At 34.6% G+C, this 19866-nt stretch overlaps 1 protein-coding gene across 4 annotated transcripts in view; it reads right to left on the bottom strand.

The window, feature by feature from the left end:
• The window catches only part of LOC136027313 (protein toll-like), a 37613-nt gene extending 30782 nt beyond the window's left edge, over nucleotides 1-6831 (bottom strand). Inside the window, exons 1-2 of one of the 4 annotated variants that reach the window (XM_065704433.1) lie at nucleotides 6756-6823; nucleotides 3664-3874 (exon numbers count right to left, since the gene is read on the bottom strand). The gene's annotated coding sequence lies outside the window, so the exon portion shown is untranslated. Of the gene's footprint in view, nucleotides 1-3663; nucleotides 3875-6755 lie in introns of all 4 variants that reach the window. The other 3 variants (XM_065704432.1, XM_065704431.1, XM_065704434.1) reach the window with 3 other exon arrangements.
• Nucleotides 6832-19866: the final 13035 nt, after the last annotated feature.

The following is a 19866-nucleotide window of genomic DNA, read 5'->3' on the forward strand; positions in this document are numbered from 1 at the left end:
AGAGAATATATATTTATCATAAGCATCACTCATATCTCCTTATTCTTATTTGTGGAATTTCTGCACTAATTATAGTGTAATGTGTTTAATTGGTTATAAACCAACAAAACTGAAAGTAAAAAACTGAGACCATTTTCCAGTATTACAAATCATTCAGAAGTGAAGAAAAAGGATGCCCTTGATTTTTTCCTTTTTCCTGGAACTGAATTCTAGATCTTCTTTTTCAAAGTATCCTTGCAGGAATAGATTATGGAATCTTGCTTTTCAGGCCACTTCCACTTCTTTGTTCCCACCATGTCTTATATACTTATTTTTACTTGGACAACACTAGGAAAATATTCTCCTAAAGTTACTTAAGCCAAAAGAGGCACTCTAGTTACCAGAACTGGAACAGTGGCAGCAAGCACAGCTTTCTTATTGCCTTAAATTGTCACTCTGAGAAGGAAGTGCTAGCCTAAACTGCTAAATAGGAGTTCTAATGAGTTGGCTGCTATAAAGTTGATATCAAAAGAACTATTCTTTAAGTACTTATTGCATTTGTGAAGCAATCATGTTCCTTACCTGAGTGAAAAGAGGTTCTGATCATGGATAATCATGAGTTTCACATTTCATCAAACAATGTAAATACAGCTAAGAAAAGTGGCATTGTTCTTTGTACCATTACCTCTAATAGTAGCCACAGGCTACAACCACTAAGTGTCACCATTTTTTTCCTGTTCAAAGCTCACCATAACAGGACAATATGTAATTGGATGATAAGCAACCTGCAGAAACGGTTACCATCTACAATATAGCTTAAATGATTTGTACCTCCTTTCTACATGCATTCACCCCTTCCAAAATCCAGATTGGTTTTGTCAAATCTGGTATTTGACCTTACAGTCCTGACACCATTACTGTGGAAGATTTTTTATACTTTTATTCAAGTGATGGAACAAAGAAATCATCTGATACTATGGTAACTGAATATGATAAAGACAAACCTCATGGGCTGCCTAAGAATGCATGTCCAGAATTGCAAATTACAGGTTTTACTGATAGTATACTATAGTTTCAGTTACAAGTTTCTCTTATCAGCATCACTCTAGGGTGGGTCAGACCTTTTTCCAAAGCTGCTCATAAAAAGCAATCTACTAGGGCAGAAACATGGCTCAACAAAGGTATTAACAGATTTTCTAGTTAAGGATCAATTAGCAGCAGCATTAGGAAACAGCAATAGACATAGAGAAAACAGAGATACCTGCCAAAAGCATTCTCACAAGTAGCAGTGAAAAAATATTCCAATATAATGAGAGCAATGAGTTTTTCACTGAAAGATGACAGTGATTACTAATGTCTTCACCAAGTAGAAGGTAAAACTGAACAGCCTACAGAAGAAGGAGCATTATTGCAGAGAGGGATTTTAGAAAGTGATGTATGAAAGAGAAATTGTACTGTCCAGGAAAAAAAACAACATATAAAGAAAGCAGGAATAAGCAAGTGGAAGTAGCCTGAAAAGCAAGATTTCATAAACTATCCCTGCAATAATATTTTGCAGACTCAAAATCCAGTCCAAGGAAAAAAGCAGCATCAAGCTCTTTCTTCACTTCTAAAGATCAGTATTGCTGCAAATGGGTCGCAGTTTTTTACTTTCACTTTTGTAGCCTTATAACTTAAAAAATATACAATATAATTATTGGATAAATTCTATTCAATTTCAAATCCATGTTCAGTATAGTTCTTTAACTAAGATTTTGATTCAGAAGCAGTTCTTAAATAATATACTTGAAACAAGTGTCCTGGGAGAATGTTCAGCAGATTGCATATGAATGAAAACACAGTGAGAGAATATATATATATATATATATATATATATATATATATATATATATATATATATATATATATATATACATATATACTATAAACTAGATATATATATACTATATATATATATACTAGATTTATTGATTTAGTTATTATTATTTTTTTTTAATTTGGCATCATAAGCCAACTGCAGACAAGAATCAAGCACAAAAAGATTACAGACTAGAAAATTAGCATCTAGCCTAAGACTATATCCAGGTATCCCAGGCAGACAAAGGGGTGTCAATTAGACTGAAAGCAACAATAAGTATAAATTAAATTTTTCTTATGAAAACACTTTTTTTTGCTATTGTAGCTGGTATCAGAGAATAGCCTTTATACAAGATTACTAGTGGATGTTTCACCAATATTAGGCTTACTAAAAATTTAAAGAAAGCATCATTCTAAAAACAACTATTCATCCAATTCATGCTCAATAACTTTCCAAGTTTATACTAAAAGGCAATTTGAATATATTCACATATGATTATAAACCAATTGCATTCCAGTCAAAACTTAATACAGTAGGCTAGATATGATTTTCATGGTAGTAAGCATTATAGTATGTAAGTAAGTAAGACAGCACTAGACCCTTAAGGTCAAAACCAGCAGTACTGATCTTAGTTTGTAGCCCTTCAGCCAGGAAGTGCACTGGGGTGTTGGGGGCCAACTATCCTGTGCTTTCACACTCCCTTCCTGCTAACCTTCCCCAGATTTCTCCAGATACCCACTTAGAGCTGGGCCAACTCTGGCTGAGCTTCCAGAGTCACACCATTGACTCCCATCCCAAACCAAATAACTGGCTCTGTCTGGGATTGAACCCATGCCCCCTGGACAAAGAGTTCTCAAACCAGCACACAAACCACTTAGCCAGGACAGCATTGTAGAATTTAGCAGCCACTAAAAGCCCTGAATGGAAAAGTGAATGGTACTAATCTTTTTTCATTATAGTTTTTCTTTCTTAGAAGCAGTCTTGAGACAGGAGATCCCAATTTATTTATTATTGTTTTTTTTAATTAGTTTTATCTCAAATAAGAGATAATTATGTAAAAGATTCCTCATGTGAAAGAAACACCACAAAAACAAAGGAGCAAAGCCTCACAAATAATGAATTTATAATTGATAATTTACATAATATTATTGTTCATTCTGACTCTTTATCAAGCCTACAGCTGCTTTCTTCAGTTTCTCAGTATATGATGGACATAGACACATTTCATTGTCTTAGGATTATTGATAATCTTGCTTCAAGAGGAATAAGAGCTTATCTCCAGTATGTTCCAAGCCACTCAGGTATAATTGGTAACCATAAGGCAGATAAAATTGCAAAAAAATGCTTTAAATACTGACCAGCCAAGTGGGAGACCAATCCCCATTAGAGATATTTACCACTGGTGACTACCAGAGGTACTGTTAAATAAGAACAATCCAATCCTATCACCTTTCCTCAAGAAGCACCTTTCTAGGATTTATCATAGAATTTGGTCTGGCTCAAATGGGTTAAATTTTCAGGCGTTTCATATCAGTTCCCTCTTCACCCCTTTGCAGGTCTTGTATCTTAAAAATGAAAAAATTGACCATTGTCTATTTGAACATAATATGCTGATGTCTGGACAGTTTACCCTGCAATGTAAACTGTTAGAATGCTTCAAAGACAAAAAAATTTCACTATCAGCCAAGAGTCTACCTGACCATACCTGCACAGAGAGCACAAAACTTGATGTATATCCTCTTATAATTCAACTCTAGTATCAAAAGATTTACTGCAAGAATTATGAGCAAATTCAAGATAAATAAGAAAAAAAAGAGTTCTCAAACCAGCACACAAACCACTTAGCCAGGACAGCATTGTAGAATTTAGCAGCCACTGAATGGTCCTGAATGGGAAAAGTCCTGAATGGAGAAGTGAATGGTACTACTCTTCTTTCATTATTGTTTTTCTTTCTTAAAAGCAGTCTTGAGACAGGAGATCGCAATTTATTTATTATTGTTTATTGAATTGGATTGGTTTTATCTGAATTGGTTTTATCTGAAATAAGAGATAATCATGTAAAAGATTCCTCATGTGAAAGAAACACCACAAAAACAAAGGAGCAAAGCCATTCAACTCCCTATGAACAGTCTTTCTATATTCAGTCATCCTAGCCATCTCTAATGGAACTAGATAAAGCCCGGACTATTTGTGAAGCTTCTGAAGAAAATATTACTAAAGCTAAAATGTCACATGGTTCTTCCCATTTTAAGCAATATTTTTCTGATATTTTCTAGTAGCAGAATAATTTCTCTTAGTAGTGAAAAATGAGATCATCGATGTAATAATGGAAAACAATTGATTTATATAGCAATTAACAGAGAAAAAGGAAACAGCATGTTTGAGCAGCTGTAGAGAAGGATATGAGTTACTAAAACCAAAACAGTAAACTACCATTAGATCTGTTATTTTATGCTTGTTTTAAATATCACATTTATGGTTCTGACAAAGCATATTAACCCCTCCCCCAATGGTCCTAGATATAGCCCAGTATAATATACTTCTCATATTTCTTATTTCTTCAGCATTTAATGCTCAGTATTTCTTTTTTAATGGGTGCCTAGTGTATTCTTGACCCATTAAAAGCATTAGCCCAATCTGATTGCAAAAGAATGAAATCAGTTGGACAAGAATATTATTCAAATGATTTGAAAATGCAAGCTTTAATGGAATGAAACCTGGTGATCTAATTGATAGAGACATGTAACATATTATAAGGTAAATATTGAATTATTATGGTCTTATCTGTTAGTTTTGTATGTATCCTAGGGCCATATCTGAAACAATCAGAGGAGGGGAGCATTGTCAGGAATGTGAATATGACATTTAGAAAAAGCATGAGATAAGGAATCTGAGGGCACTGATTTTGTTTTAATAACATATTTCCTTCTGGAGAGCCACCAAACTACACTGTGATGAAGAAAACAATTGAGAAAATGAATTAAAATGGAAGGAACTATGGTATTTTGATTAACAGAACATTTATATTTATTACAGAGCAATAATTTTATTATTCATATGTTTTTTCTTTATGAGATTTTTGTAAATATTCTTGGGCTACATCTCACCCTGTTATGAGGGGTGGGGTGTGCCATGATGATGACCAATATTATTGAAAAGAATGTTGAAAAGGAATTTAATGGTACTATACTTCTCTTATGCTATTCTAGCATTGCCTTCACAGGAGGAATTTTGGTACATTATTACAAATAATATAAAGCTAAAAAACAAGCTAATGTGTAAAGCCACATTTGTTGAAGTATTTTAATCAAATACAACATTAATAATTTTAGAAGTTTTAATTATAAACAATGGTATTTATTTCAACACACTTTAAACTTGAGTCCAAACTTAGAGACATAGGATCTTAAAGTTAGAAACAATTACCTAAATTGCAGATAAGCTATCATGGAAATAGTCAATCTAGGGAAGGTGCTTAGAAGCAGAATGCCTATATTTAAATAGGCATAGACATAGGCCAAGGAATAACTTTTAAGTTTTCCTAGATTATGGTCAGGTGATCATACCAAGTATAGGCAGGTAAACCTCTAGTTGACAGGCTTTGGTAAAATTCTAATTTAGCTACTTTTTACTATAGTGGAAATGGGTTAGGTTAGGGAAATGAAACTTTCACAGATAAGTTTACAGACCAAACAATGTCCTGGTTCTGGGAAGGTATTTTGAAGTAACTACCTCTGCTCCTTTTCATTCTAGAGGCAAGTGACCTTTAGAAGTCTTTGTGTTACAAAAGTGAAACCTTACCAAATAGAGCTTCTGCTTAAATGAAGTACAAGAAAACTGTTTTCAGCTTAATAACTTTGCTTAATCCCAATTTGTGAGGTTTCAAAGATCTACAAATGTATTTCCTACATTTAGAGAAAAAAGCCTTAATAAGGCTTAGAGTTCAACTTAGATACCAGGAATTGTATTTTCAGAACTAAAACCAGAGAAAAAGAAACTGATAACTGAAAATTATGTTAAATGTTGTTTTTTTTCAAAAACTTCAACAGGTAATAGAACTGTCAAGTAGTCTAGGCAAATTTCTAAGAATTAAAAATCAGAAAAGGGTTAGCATGGAAGCTGTCAATACCTTCATAGAGTAAATTTTTGGACCTGGATTCATTACTGTAAGTTTTGTTTTCCTAACATAACCCCTTTCCATGATAGCCAAAAGTAGCAAAACGAGAATTTTACCTTGCATGCAAAACAGATCTAGGTCTATGCTAATACAATCTAATTTTGACACAGTATAAATAAAATGTTTTTTTTTTAACATTGGGTTGCAATCTCTTTTTCATTGGCTCTAGTCTTCTGAAATGTAATTCTTATAAGGCTATTTTGGTAGAATTTCCAACCATGGTAAGGTTATTCCCCTAAATTTAGGGAATAGATGCAAAAACCAATAGACATGTATAAACCAGAATTCAACAAAGATATGAAGATCAAAACCCTTTTCTTGTGGCTCATTTGAGCAAAAGACAGGATCTATTCCTCTACATTTTACTTTGTAACACAAAGATTGTAAAAGGTTATCAGGGGAAGGGGCTGATGCAGATGGCTAGGCTAGCCTACTTCAAATTGGGCTAGCCTATCTTTCCAAGGTATTATTAAGGCTCAGGGTCCATTTATGTGTTTCATTCATGTGACTCAGCTACTTTCAAGGACATAGAAAAGCTTCTGATTTATAACTTTACTACTCAGTTCCATATGTCTACATCATATCCAAGATTAGGAACCTTCTGTCCATGTAAGATCCATTTTAACCAAAATATCAGTAAAACATTGTCAAAATACTGGGACTGTTACCCTCCATTGGTTGAGATACTTTTTCCCATCCGCAAGAAAAGACACAAGGTTTAGAAATGCCGTATCAAGTTACCTTGATAGCTAATTTTCAAGAAATTCTACTGTTTGATTGCCATTTTATCATTTTAAATTACTTCTTCTAAAAGCACAAGGCAGAATTACCACCACGAACTTAAAAAACTTGTCAAAAAAGTGCCATAAAACCTAGGAAAAATCGTTAAAAACTTGGTGTTTTCAAGATATCCGTTGTTGTATTTAATGGAACCCGTTTCATTCAACCCATTTCATTAAATGAAATGGGTTTTCACTTAATAAGAATATATAATTTCATTTAAAAAGAAAAAAATAAAATAAAATTTGGCAATGAAATATTCTGGAAACTTGAGCACAGGGATGGAATGACGAAGGAAATGATAAATTTTTGGTCCTGAATTGAAAGGAATCTTAAAAGTGAATAATATTAGTAGATGTGTAGTGGATGTCTTTAAAGAAGAAAATTTGTACTGCTGTGAGCCACTTCAAATAAATTATCAAATTACGCTGCGAAAATCAACATGCCTGCTCCAAGTGAGAGGAAAAGCTCTGTAAGGAAATCTTGAGAATTTTTTTTTTTTTGGGGGGAGGTAGGCCTTAGATAAATCAGCATGGCGTCGGGGTCTAGTTTTCAGACCTTTTAAATACAGTTTACTTTTATTCTAGTCTCCATTAAAGGAATCTGGAGTCTGAACCAATAAAGACCGGTCATTTTTTGACAGATCCAAAAACAAGCTATTAGCCCTCATTGGCAAGCTTTTATGAACCTTTTGCCAGAAATCTGAACATTTTGGTAATCCAAAATAGCAGTTCTAGGACCTCATTAGTTACTAGGGTAGGTGCGAAAAGATCTAAATGGCTATAGTTACGAAATGACTTTTTTTTTTTTACTGAATCTCATAATAGAAGTTATCATAATCCAACTAAAAAACATACAATTGCCATTCGCATGTTGTGACTCGAAGTTCCTCTGTAGCGAAAACCACAAGATGCGAACTGTTGAACTTACTATTTAGTTGTTATAAGTTACTATGAGAAGGTTCAAACACACTTTTGTACAGTGTTTATGATTGAAGAAACTAGGAGTACATTTAGACCCTCGGACCATCGGCAATTGTTTCATTGTTAATAAATTTATCAAGATTATCTTCAAAGTACTCTTTTGGCGAAAGAACGAGTTCAATTGGCGTCAATTTATAGGTTTTGGCCATCTAGAGAATAGTGTTTACAAGTCCTGCTGTTATTGACGGTTTGAAAAGAAACTAACACCCGCTTGAACAAGCGGTTTTCTTTTCAGATCTTTTCCTTGCTTTTTCTAAGGTAAGGAACGTACCAGTGAACAATGTTGCTTTGCGTGCAGTTGAACATTGCCTTCGGTTAAATTTAAAGAAAGCTCGGATAGGAGATTAATGAATTCATTTTCAATACCTTGTTTGAGTATAGCCTTCCCAGGCCGCAGTTTTGAATTACCTAGGACAGAAAATAAATGTCCATTTTCATGTAGTTTCTTCGGTGTCATAATGAAGACTAATGATTTTTTTTTTTTATTACGCATGGGTAGATACACGGTATTTTAATTATCAAAAATATCCGTGACTACACATAACCCTTCGGATGTGCTTCGATTGATATACAATAGAATGTATCCATAAGGTTTATTAGTATCCTGTTTGCATGCCTAGAGTATAAATTTTTGTTCACCAGGATGTATTTGCTTGTTTAAAGTTATGAGGGAACTTGAATCGCGAACAACCCTATAAATGATATAGTAAGTACAATTCAAAGCAAGTTTTCTCATGCATTTACTCTGATGAAAGACGCGGTGGAGAACAACAGTTATGGAAAGTTTTTCAGGATGAGACCGACCCGTGAATAACTGTAACATCTCCTGAGACCATTCTTCAGTGGATTCAGCTAAATGATTACTACTCAAGCATGAGTTTGCTTCAAAAATATTAAACACATCAAGTCCCTGTGTGATTTTTATATCTGGTATAATAGTTTTTATTTTATCATAGGACTCTTGCCTCACGCTATAGCAATAATAGATTTTCAGGTTTTCTAAAAACATTTTATCGTGATTTTTGATTGCGGCATTGGCTGAACGTTTGATAAGAATAATTCCACTTTTAATCTCGAGGTATTGTATATTGAAAAATATATCTGCTTTTGATCAAGATTTAAATAAAATCATCTTGATTAGATAAAATCATCGATCCTTGTTCAATCATAGTCCTCTTGAAGTTCATCATAGTAATAATACACTTGACATTTGTCCTAAATAATAATCCAATGAAAAGGTTGTTACAAAAATTTAATGTTGGTGTTACAGTTCGAATCAATATAACTACTAACATTTTTGAAAAAGGGAATTACTTGTGGACCACTGATCTTCTTAAAGTGTCAAAAGTCCTAGACACTAAACCTGTAACGTATCGTTTACGGGATATGAAAGATGATGAAATTCTTGGTAGTTTTACGATTTACAAAAAGTTAAACCGCTGGAATGGATCAAATTGAAAAGATATTAAAGACTCATAATCGCAAGGGTAAGAGACAGTTGCTTGTTCTTTGACTAAGATACCACTCTGAAAAGGATTTTTATGCGACGTTCATCTCCCATGTCTCTGACCCCCTCTATGATGATTTGAATAAAACAAGTGACTTTTGAACAAAAATCTACCCCGCAATCAAATTCGAGGGAAAGTATGAGATTCTTGGTAGTTTTATGATTCACAAAAAGTAAAAACCACTGGAATGTATCAAATTGAAAAGATATTAAAGAGTCATAATCGCAAGAATAAGAGACAGTTGCTTGTTCTCTGACTAGGATACCACTCTGAAAAAGATTTTTATGCGACATTCATCTCCTATGTCTCTGACCCTTTCAATGATGATTTTGTTATGATGATTCTATTCCTCTATTCCTCTTATGATGATTTCTATTGAAGTGATTTTGAACAAAAATCTACCCCACAATCAAATTCGAGGGAAAGCATGAAGTTGGTTGTATTCTTAAAAATAAACGTGAAATCCTGAGAGAAGATCGTACATATGATATAAAAGTAAGACCCTTTGACTTCTCTGAAAGTCAAAGGTGGTAAATTTGTTACTATACCATAAGATGAATCCAAGAATGCGCATGGGCTGTGTTGTATTATCAATAAAAAAATCTCCGCTCGTTAAAAAAGGGACTTCGCACTCAACTATTCAACAAAACAGAGGAGAATTGACATTACCAATCAATTAGAGACTATAAGTATTTCCCTGAATGAGGATTCACGTGATGTTCTCGGTTTCAAAGATCCTATTATTAAAGCAAAGAATTTCAGTGGCAAGGATCATGTCATCTATGACAAAATATGCACCCGGCTTCTCATCGAACAAATGTATATTTCTTTATGCATCCTTTGTCGAGACATCTAGCGTTGGTAATACCAATGTCCCCCTCTTATGCATTCTTGAACAAAAAACCAGTCACGAACACATTCACCACTACAATATAAAGCACCTTCAATATATTCCAGTCAACACTTCACTTTTGGAGCTCTGTCATTTAACATTAAGAAGTAAAGTGGACGATCCTCAAGCAATAACAAAAGGTCTGGCTGTGATTACATGTCATTTTGGCCCATTCATTGAGATGGATAATAGAAAAAATACTTTTGCTTGTCCTGATATTGATTACTATGTTGCTACTCTTGGACCAAGACAATTGGGTCATGGAATGAATTATTACAGGGGTCGTTCGTCAATGTCCGGTTACGGTCTCGGCAATTGGTTTGCTAAGTTGTTTCACTGTGCTCTGCCCCTAGCTAAGAAATATACTGCACCGGTTGCCACGGATTTCATATCCCCTACACTACACGATTAGGGCTCTGGAATGGATTTTAAAGAAAATATTTAATAAAATCTAAGGTCTAGTGCGCGATCCCTCGGCGAGTAATTGCAAAGCGGTAATCAAGACAAAGCGAAGGTTTAAAAAGGGGAAGAAAGACCTCATCACTTATCAGTCTCAACTCAGGCCGGAAGCATAAAACATCGCTCCGGTCAAAGAAGAAACCAAAAGTAGAAATTGTTAGATCAAAAAAGGATTTTTTTCCTAGAAATGGTATATTTACCATATAAAGAATCTCACATTTCAGTCAACTCATATCTAAATCTTTTTAATGCAGAAAATGTTGATGTGAGTGTAAAACATGGTTACTATGGACAATTCTACTCGCAACAACCGCTCTCTGAAAACGTACATTTTCCAATATATTACAGTGAAGATTATTTCATAGATTTGAATTCCAGATTTATAGATTTACATGTCATTTTCCAAAAATCTAATAATGAAAACAAAGTGCATTCGAGGGATTATCCTAGGAAAATTGTATACTGCACAATTTTTTTTAGGCAAATCAGTGTCTACAAAAATGGAACCTTGGTTAGCACAAGCAACTATCTTTCAAATTATGAAGTTAAATACATTTTACGCTGATGATTTCAATGTTCTATAAGCTATTAGGGGTAGGGCTATTAGAAATGAACATAAAACGGACACTGAAACTAGCGATATACTTAGAATCGCAACCAAGATTTACACTTGACTGGGAAAATAAATCATGAGATATTTAATATACTTCAATGGTTGCCTCCCAATTTTGAGATTGATATAAAGCTGCAACTTGCATCGTCCGATATTATTTTGTGAAAAAGTACTTTGATGTAAAGTACTTTGAAAAAGTACCTGATGTAACAGTCTCTCTCACATCGGTTTTACTCCATGTATGAAAACAACAAGTTATGAGTTCTGTTGCTTAGGGAATTGAAAAATAAAGAGCTAGTGGAAATAATAATATCAAGCTGCTTGTTCCTCATACAATCACAGATCAACGACATATTGCTACCGATACACCTACGATGATTCGTAATTTATCAATGGTGAAATTTCTTCAAAACTTGCCTTGGCTTTTGTAAAAAGTGCTAGTTACGTTGGATCAGGGAGAAATTCTCCACATAATTTTGAAATGTTTGGACTTTCATCTCTTGTATGTAAAGTAAATGGAATTCCCCTCTACAATTTATCTTTTGACAAATCCTACAGGACCCTACATGAATTGACAATGTAATCCCTAGATCGAGATTCAAAACTATTTGAAAACAGTATAACTAAAAAATGTTTGCAAGAACTCATGACACCATTGTATCTGATTTTTCTAATACTCAAGATATGACTATTTTCCGAACGGGCACAGTACGTCTAGAGTGTACCTTTGCCGAACCACTGGAGGAGGATATTGCACTAATCACTTTAAACCAATTTTATACCTATCGGAATATTACCCCTGATGGCTATGTTCTATTAAACTTGGCACCATGGAAACAAATCAAATAATCAATGTTTTTAATTTGGATCCTTATATGTCCAAATATATATTCTACTGTATACCCTAGGATTTCTTTGATCGTATTCAAAGCGTTAACAATACCTTTATCATTGTTAACTGTAACCTATCAACTATAAAGACGGGGTATTGGCTATCCATCTTTCAAACAGCGAAGAATATTAATTTTTTTATCCTCTTGGTTTACCGTATACATTCTACACATTCCATATCGAAAACTTTCTTGAGCAAGTTGGAAAATCTATTATTCAAAATCAGTAGCGAGTACAAGAATTATCAACCAAAATTTGTAGTTTTCATCCACTATTATATTTCATTTTTCGATGTCGTGGATGTACTTACTGTGAATTCCTCCATATATAGGTAACAATCTTCGATTGAACAACTTTCAAGTTGAAACTGCTCTTTTTTACCTGTATAATATAAATTTCAGTGGCCTAATAGTGAAATGCTGTAAAAATGTTTGTGAATTTGTTTATTAATCAAAGTTGTATGTACAAAACTCTACACCCTTTAGGTTTCTTCTTCCAAGTATAGGTAACCATAGTTAACGATAAGTGGTGGCAGCTGGTCAAGATTCAACTTGTATTCATCTTGGCATACAAAGTCAGGGTCACATTTTCTACAATATAATTTAATTTCATTTTCATTATATCCCTTTTTAAAGTCAATAATACTATTTCGATTCATATTATCAAATTCACGTGTTTAACTTTGCTTATTTAAAGCAATGTGCGACACAAAATTGTTATATAAAGAATCACTTTCTGTAATAGTCAAATACAAGTCAGTAGGTTTATAAGCATATTAGCCTGTATCTCCACAGCGATGCCGTACAAATCAAACTCTTATTACTCCAGCATTTAAAGCGTAGACTAGGTCCTCCTTCCAAAAGCAATTTAAAACTACGACGATACCAGTCTCTTAAAAATAAACTGAAATCACGGTTAGGGCTTTTGGCAAGCATGACAGAGTAAGTATTTTCCCATTGATTACCCGACTCACGATCAATAAAATAAATGTCTTCTAAGAGGAGGAATGACGTCACAGAGCTTATTCCACATGTTTTTGTTGCCTTGCAAAATGGCCGTCTAGGTACTGATTAAAAGCAAAATCACAATATCGTTTTGCTTTGTTTCAATTAACATATCAATAAGTTGCGTAAATGCATCTGGGTCACGACGTAAAAGTTTCATGCAATAGTCCGAAGATGGCAAGACACTTCACATTACATAATTAAGCATTCTTTGTGAAAAGATCTTCCTTTGAAGAGATAACTCTAGAAAATCATCATCTAGAAATACCTCATAAGTAATTCTCGAGTAAATTATGGACCAAGGACATTTCAGACGCATGTGTTTAAAATATATCGGATTTTACTACTATTATTAGGTCGTTTTAAGAAATTTTGAGAAATAAGATAAATTAATGCCTCAACCGGCATTCTATGCCTAAAAAAGTATATTTCGAGTAACTCTTGGTCCATAGATAATTCAGATTCATACGGTTAAAATACATTTGATTTTGTTTAATATCAGATCGTTTTAAGAAACTTAGGTTTCAATCTTAAGCAAAAAAACACCTTCTTGTTTCAAACAGCATCCTATAAATAAAAAGTAGATCTCGAGTAACTTGTGGATCAAAGACACTTCGGACGCAACCACTTAAAATAAATTTAATTTTATTACTATTGCTAGATTGCTTTAAGAAACTTAGGTTTTAATCTTGAGTAATAAGATAGCTTCATATCTCAAGCGGCATCCTATACCTAAAAATTATATCTTGATTAACTTGTGGAACATAACCATTGCAGACACATGTGCTTAAAATATACCTGATTTTATTAACATTATTAGATCATTTTAAGAAATTCAGTTTTCAACTTTGAGTAGTCAAACACCTCCATGCCTCAGCGAGAATCCTATACCTAAGATGAGTATATCTCGAGTAACTTTTTGTCGATAGATATTTTAAACACATGCTGTTAAAATAAAATTGATTTTATAACTGATATTAGACCATATTAAGAAACATACGTTTCATTCTTGAAAAATAGAATCTTTTCTCAAACAGCATGCTCTACCTAAAAAGTAATTTTGAATAAAAAAAAGGCTGTAGTCTCAAGTAATTTGTAGACCATAATTTTTAATTAAAAAAATTCTCTACTCTCAAGTAATTTGTAGAAAAAAAAACACTTCAAAGCTTTAACTGACATTTATCAAAATCTTATCTGGTATTATCAAAACCTTTTATAATATTATCAAAACCATTCCTGGTATTATAAAATCCATACCTGGTATTAGCAAAATCTTAAAATATAATCAAATCTTAACTGCTATTAACAAATCTTGTCTGATATTTTTCAGATCTTGCATGTTATTATCAAAGTCGTATTTGCTATTTCTAAAATCGTCTCTGGTATTGTCAGAGTCATGCATGATACCATCAAAACATTGCCTGGCATTAACAAAGTCTTGCCTGACATTATAAGACTCCTATTTAGCATTATCAAAATCTTACCTATTATTATGAAGATCAAACACGGCATTAACAATATCTTACATTGTATTGCCAAAACCGCGCTTGCGAATATCAGAATCTTGCTCCACATTACCAAATCTCACTTGGTATTATCAAAATCTTGAATTATATTATAAAAAACTGTCTTCTATTATGAACAAGAGCTAAGAGCTCATATGGCATTTGTGATGAGGTCGGAAGAGCCAAAACCTCATATGGCATGAGATCTAAGAGAATTCTAAGAATCAGTAGATTAACTTTAAAGCAAGATCAGAGGCTTAATGCCGGTCGCGATTTAAAATTAAAGCTGTGAGACACCAGGTCCTTCTAAATATCAAAATTCATTAAGATCCGATCAACCACTCGTAAGTTAAAAATCCATCATTTTTTCTATTTTTTCCTCTCCCTTCAGCCCCCCCCCACATAGTAGAATCGGGGAAAACGACTTTATCAAGTCAATTTGTGCATGTACCTGACATGCCTACCAATTTTCATCGTCCTAGAACGTCCAGAAGCACCAAACTCGCCAAAGCACTGAACCCCCTTAACTCCCCCAAAGAGAGTGGATCCAGTCCGGTTACATCAATCACGTACCTACAACGTTTGCTTATTCTACTCACCAAGTTTCATCCCAATCTCTCCACTCTAAGCGTTTTCCAAGATTTCCAGTTTTCCCCTTCACTCCCCCAAATGTCACCGGATCTGGTCAGGATTTAAAATAGGAGCTCTAAGACATGAGTTCCTTCTAAATATAAAATTTAAAAATACCTCGCGAACAGTCACCCGTTCTTAAGTTAAAAAATACCTCAACTTTTCTAATTTTTCGAATTAACTCCCCCTCCAACTCCTCCAAAGAGAGTGGATTCAGTCCGGTTATGTCAATCACGTATCTAAGACTTGTGCTTTCCAACCAAGTTTCATCCTGATCTCTTCACTCTAAGCGTTTTCCAAGATTTCCTGTCCCCCCAACTTTCCTCAATGACATTGGATCCGGTCGGGATTTAAAAATCAGAGATCTGAATTACGAGGTCCTTCTAGATATTACATTTCTTAGGATCCAGTCACTCCCTCGTAAGTTAAAAATACCTAACTTATTCCAATTTTTCAGAACTAACCCTCCCCCCAACTCCCCCAAAGAGAGCGAATCCATTTCGGTCATGTTAATTACCTGTCTAGGACTTTTGCTTATTTTTCCCACCAAATTTCATCCCGATCCCTCCACTCTAAGCATTTTCAAAAATTTAATGTTTTCCCCTCCAACTCCCTCCATTGTAACCGGATCCGATCGGAATTCAAAGTAAGAGCTCCAAGACACGATATCCTTCTAAATATCAAATTTCATTTAGATCTGATCACCTGTTCGTCAGTTAAAAATACCTCATTTTCCGAATTAACTGTCCTCCCACTCTCCCTCCAGATAGTCAAATCGGAGAAACCACTATTTCTAATTTAATATGGCTTGGTCCCTGATACGCCTGCCAAATTTTATCGTCCTAGCTTATCTGGAAATGCCTGAACTAGCAAAACCCGGACCGGCAGACCAACAGAATTTGTGATCATTGTATGGTACTTGGTATTTACCAAGTGCCATTAAAACTTGTTTGATATTAGCATAATCTTGACTAATGTCATCAAAATCTCGCATGGAGCAATTAAAATTTTGTCTGATGTTATCAAAATAAAACCTTTTATTGTCAAAACCTTATATAGTCCATCTTCCGCCATACGGATAAAAAGTTCCAAGTAGCACCATCTTCCTTGGCATATGACATCTGTTACCAGGGGCTGATGCGCATTAGAGCGAACTGTCTGGTTAGTTATTTGTTCTTTGCAGTTAATGTTCACCATCCTGTGAAGACAGTTGTTCTCGAAAGCGAGAATCCTCTTTTCTTGCTTCTTGCACTGATCAAAGTCTTCTTGTACTTACATAAAAATCTTGCACTGGCACTATCAAAAACCTGCTTACAATTGCCAAAACCATTCCTAGTAATGTCAAACATCTTGCGTCATTATTATCAAAAGCCATTCTCAAGCCTTTCCTAGTATTGTCAAACAGTTTGTTACATTATCAAAATCCTGCCTGGTATTACCAAATCTTGTCTAGTACTGTCAAATCTTTTTAGATATTATCAGAATTATCTCTGGCATTATCAAAATTTTAATGGTATTATCAAAATCTTGCGGGCTAGTATCAAAATATCACTGATGTTGCCAAAATCCTGCCAGCTATTATTTAATTTTATCCCGGTATTATAAAAATCTTGCAAGATATTAACAAAATCTAGCAGGATATTAGAAAAATATTGCGTGGTATTACCAAAATCTTATCTGATTTTACTAAAATCTTATCCGGTATTATCGGTCTCCATTCTAGCTTTTGAAACAAACGAACAGAGTTTTCAAAAAGTTACTTTAGGTCAAGTTAGTGAACCAGCTATAGATGAGAGCTTTAAACCTCTACTGCTACTACAACTAATGCTACTACGACTAACAACTAACCGCAGTGGCTGACTGTCGTATTTCAAACAGCAGGCTTTATGAAAAGTGTGGTTGAACTCCGCTTCCTAAGGCTATAATGAGAGAAAGGTTGAGATGGCCAGGACATGTTCTGTGGATGAAGGATGATAAATTGCCAAAGATTGTCCTTTTTGGCGAACTGTCTAGGGCTAAACTGAAAGCAGGTCGTCCGCGGTTGGGGTGGTTGGAGGTCATAAATACTGATTTGAAGGAAATGAGAACTTCCCAAGAGGGTGTAAAGAGAAAGACTTTGAATAGATTGGGATGGTGGAACAGCGTACGTAGCTGTGTTGGCCTCAGGCGGCTTGGTGCTGCGTGGCTATGTTTACCTCAAGCGGCTTGGTGTTGCTCTGAGTTGTTACTACTACTAGTAATATATTACACATGCAGAGTTGAAAAAAGATAGGCAAATCCCGTTCGTTTAATACGAAAATAGCCCTCCCCTAGAAGAAAATCTACCCAGACAAAATCCCCTGAAAAATTTTTTCCCTTTCTAAAATTATCATAGTATTTTTAAATGCCAAGCGTACTTGAAATTAGCGAAAATATCGAATAACAAATTTGGAGAATTTATTGAAAAAGAAATGTCAAGATTTTTGAAATGTGCAAGACGACAAAATTATTAATTAACTAGCCTATTAATCGAATGTCTCGAAAATGTGAATAATATGACCGGATAAGACTGGCAATCATTTGTGTTGAAGGACCGACCCGTTTCTGTCAGAGGGAAAAGCCTTAAAAGGGACTGGAGTAGAACGACTTTATACCTAAAACCTTCGCTAGAGTGTACTCGACAACTTCTTAAAGTTTCATGGCAATTGGATCGATTGTATTTATATAGACTGGCTTGCCCATCGTTTATTGCTGCGATCTCAAAAAGAAAGGAAATTCGATGATAAATCTCCCATAGAAAACTTTCCTCTTCTGTAAAATCCTCCTCCGCAGAAAATTCCTCCCCGCGTTTTCATAACGATCGTACTTTAAAATTGAAAGTATAAGAAAAATTCCCCCCACACACAATTCTTCCCCAGAACATAGTCTCACCCTGCAGAAAATTCTCCTCCGTCAACTTCACTTCGTCGGGGAATCGATTACATAAATCGAAAAACATGGAAACACATGGAATTGATAAACACGAAAACTGATTTTTTTTGAAATGTCATGCTTTCCACAATAAAGTTAATTCCAGTCTAAATAAAGTTGTCCTTTACCCTACACATACATAAATTACCGACTTAATTTATTTTAATTGCATATGCAAAGATTCAGAAAAGGATATGTAAATCAAATTTATTTTCATATGAAACCCACTCTCCCGAGAATTTTCCCCACATGTAAAACAACGATAGTATTTTTCATTTTGTAAAGTATTATGTTGAATGCCAAATTAACGAGACTGTTGAATACCAAATCCTGAAAATTTATCGAACAAGAAATTTTATAATTTCAAGAGTACGTTAGATAACATGCTTCAAAAACCCGTCAATTAAATACCAAGAAAATTTGAATAATATGACCGAAAGGAACTGCCAAATATTTGTTTTGGGGGGTCTCGATTCCAGTCACTGTGACAAGTATTAGGAGACTCTTGGAGAGGGGGGCAATTTTTTCCCCTAAAACCTTTGCAAAGAGTGTACTCAACAACTTGTCAAAGTTTCTTGATAATCGAATGATGAGTGTGCGGTACTAATGCATACAGGACACACACATATTCCATGATATAAAACTTTAGCGTGAAGAGCCAGGCTAGCATGGAATAATTTATGCTCCTGTTTAAGCTTTAATGTTGCTCTTTGCAACATTAGTTTTTATACTATGCGAAAGAGGAGGGTTAAGGGAGCTTCCAAAGACAAGTAAAAGAAAAAGGGTTGCCTTAGTTGCCCTCCAATCGCTTTCTTCCCTAAAAGGGCTCTAAAATTTTGAGTTTAGCTCCTCTCCCAAAACTCTGCATTCACCCTTTCAAAAATCAAGTTCGTCCCATATCAAAAATTCATACACGGTAGACATTTCGATCTTTACTAATTCACCGCCAGTACTTTTACTGTGAAAGGGATGCATACGGAAGCTTGATTCACCCAGGATCACAAAAGAATTTCCAATTGCTACTTGAGGTAAAGAGCAAAGTCCGTCCCCCTTTAATAGCTTCTTCCCCCCTATGTCCTCTTTAGGCCAATTTGTTTTGCAGAAACTTTGGCATATAGCACTTGAGCGCTCTTTATTTCTCCAGCCCCCATCCGCCACAACCGTCATCTAAGGACATATTTCACAAACTTGAACCAGAATCATGCGGTGATTTTCAGTCAGTAGGATTTGAGGCAAAAAGTAGCCCATGACCTGACAAAATCCTACTCCATCCTTACTTTTAGCATAATGTAGACTGGTCGCATTTTGCTTGAAGCAGAATAGCCAAAGCTGGAAGTGGAACCAAAGAAGATTTTTGATCTATATGATTAGCAGGGACAAACCAGGCCCAGTATTTCCTACCATCACTAGCTATTTAGCACACCTTTTATATCTTTTACACAAACATGGGAAGTCAGAGCTTCTTGTGGAGAAATTACAACTCTGGTTCTGAATCATGATGATAAGAATTCTGAGTCTTGGTTAAAAAAGAAACGATTTCCATTTTTGACTGCTTTAGTGACTTGTCAAATACTTGTGCAGAACTCTTCAAGCAACAATACTAGGCAATATCAGCATAATAGGCAATACAAAGACACA

This window comes from Artemia franciscana, chromosome 5 (assembly GCF_032884065.1).
Source record: "Artemia franciscana chromosome 5, ASM3288406v1, whole genome shotgun sequence".
In the NCBI taxonomy this organism is placed as follows: Eukaryota; Metazoa; Arthropoda; class Branchiopoda; order Anostraca; family Artemiidae; genus Artemia; species Artemia franciscana.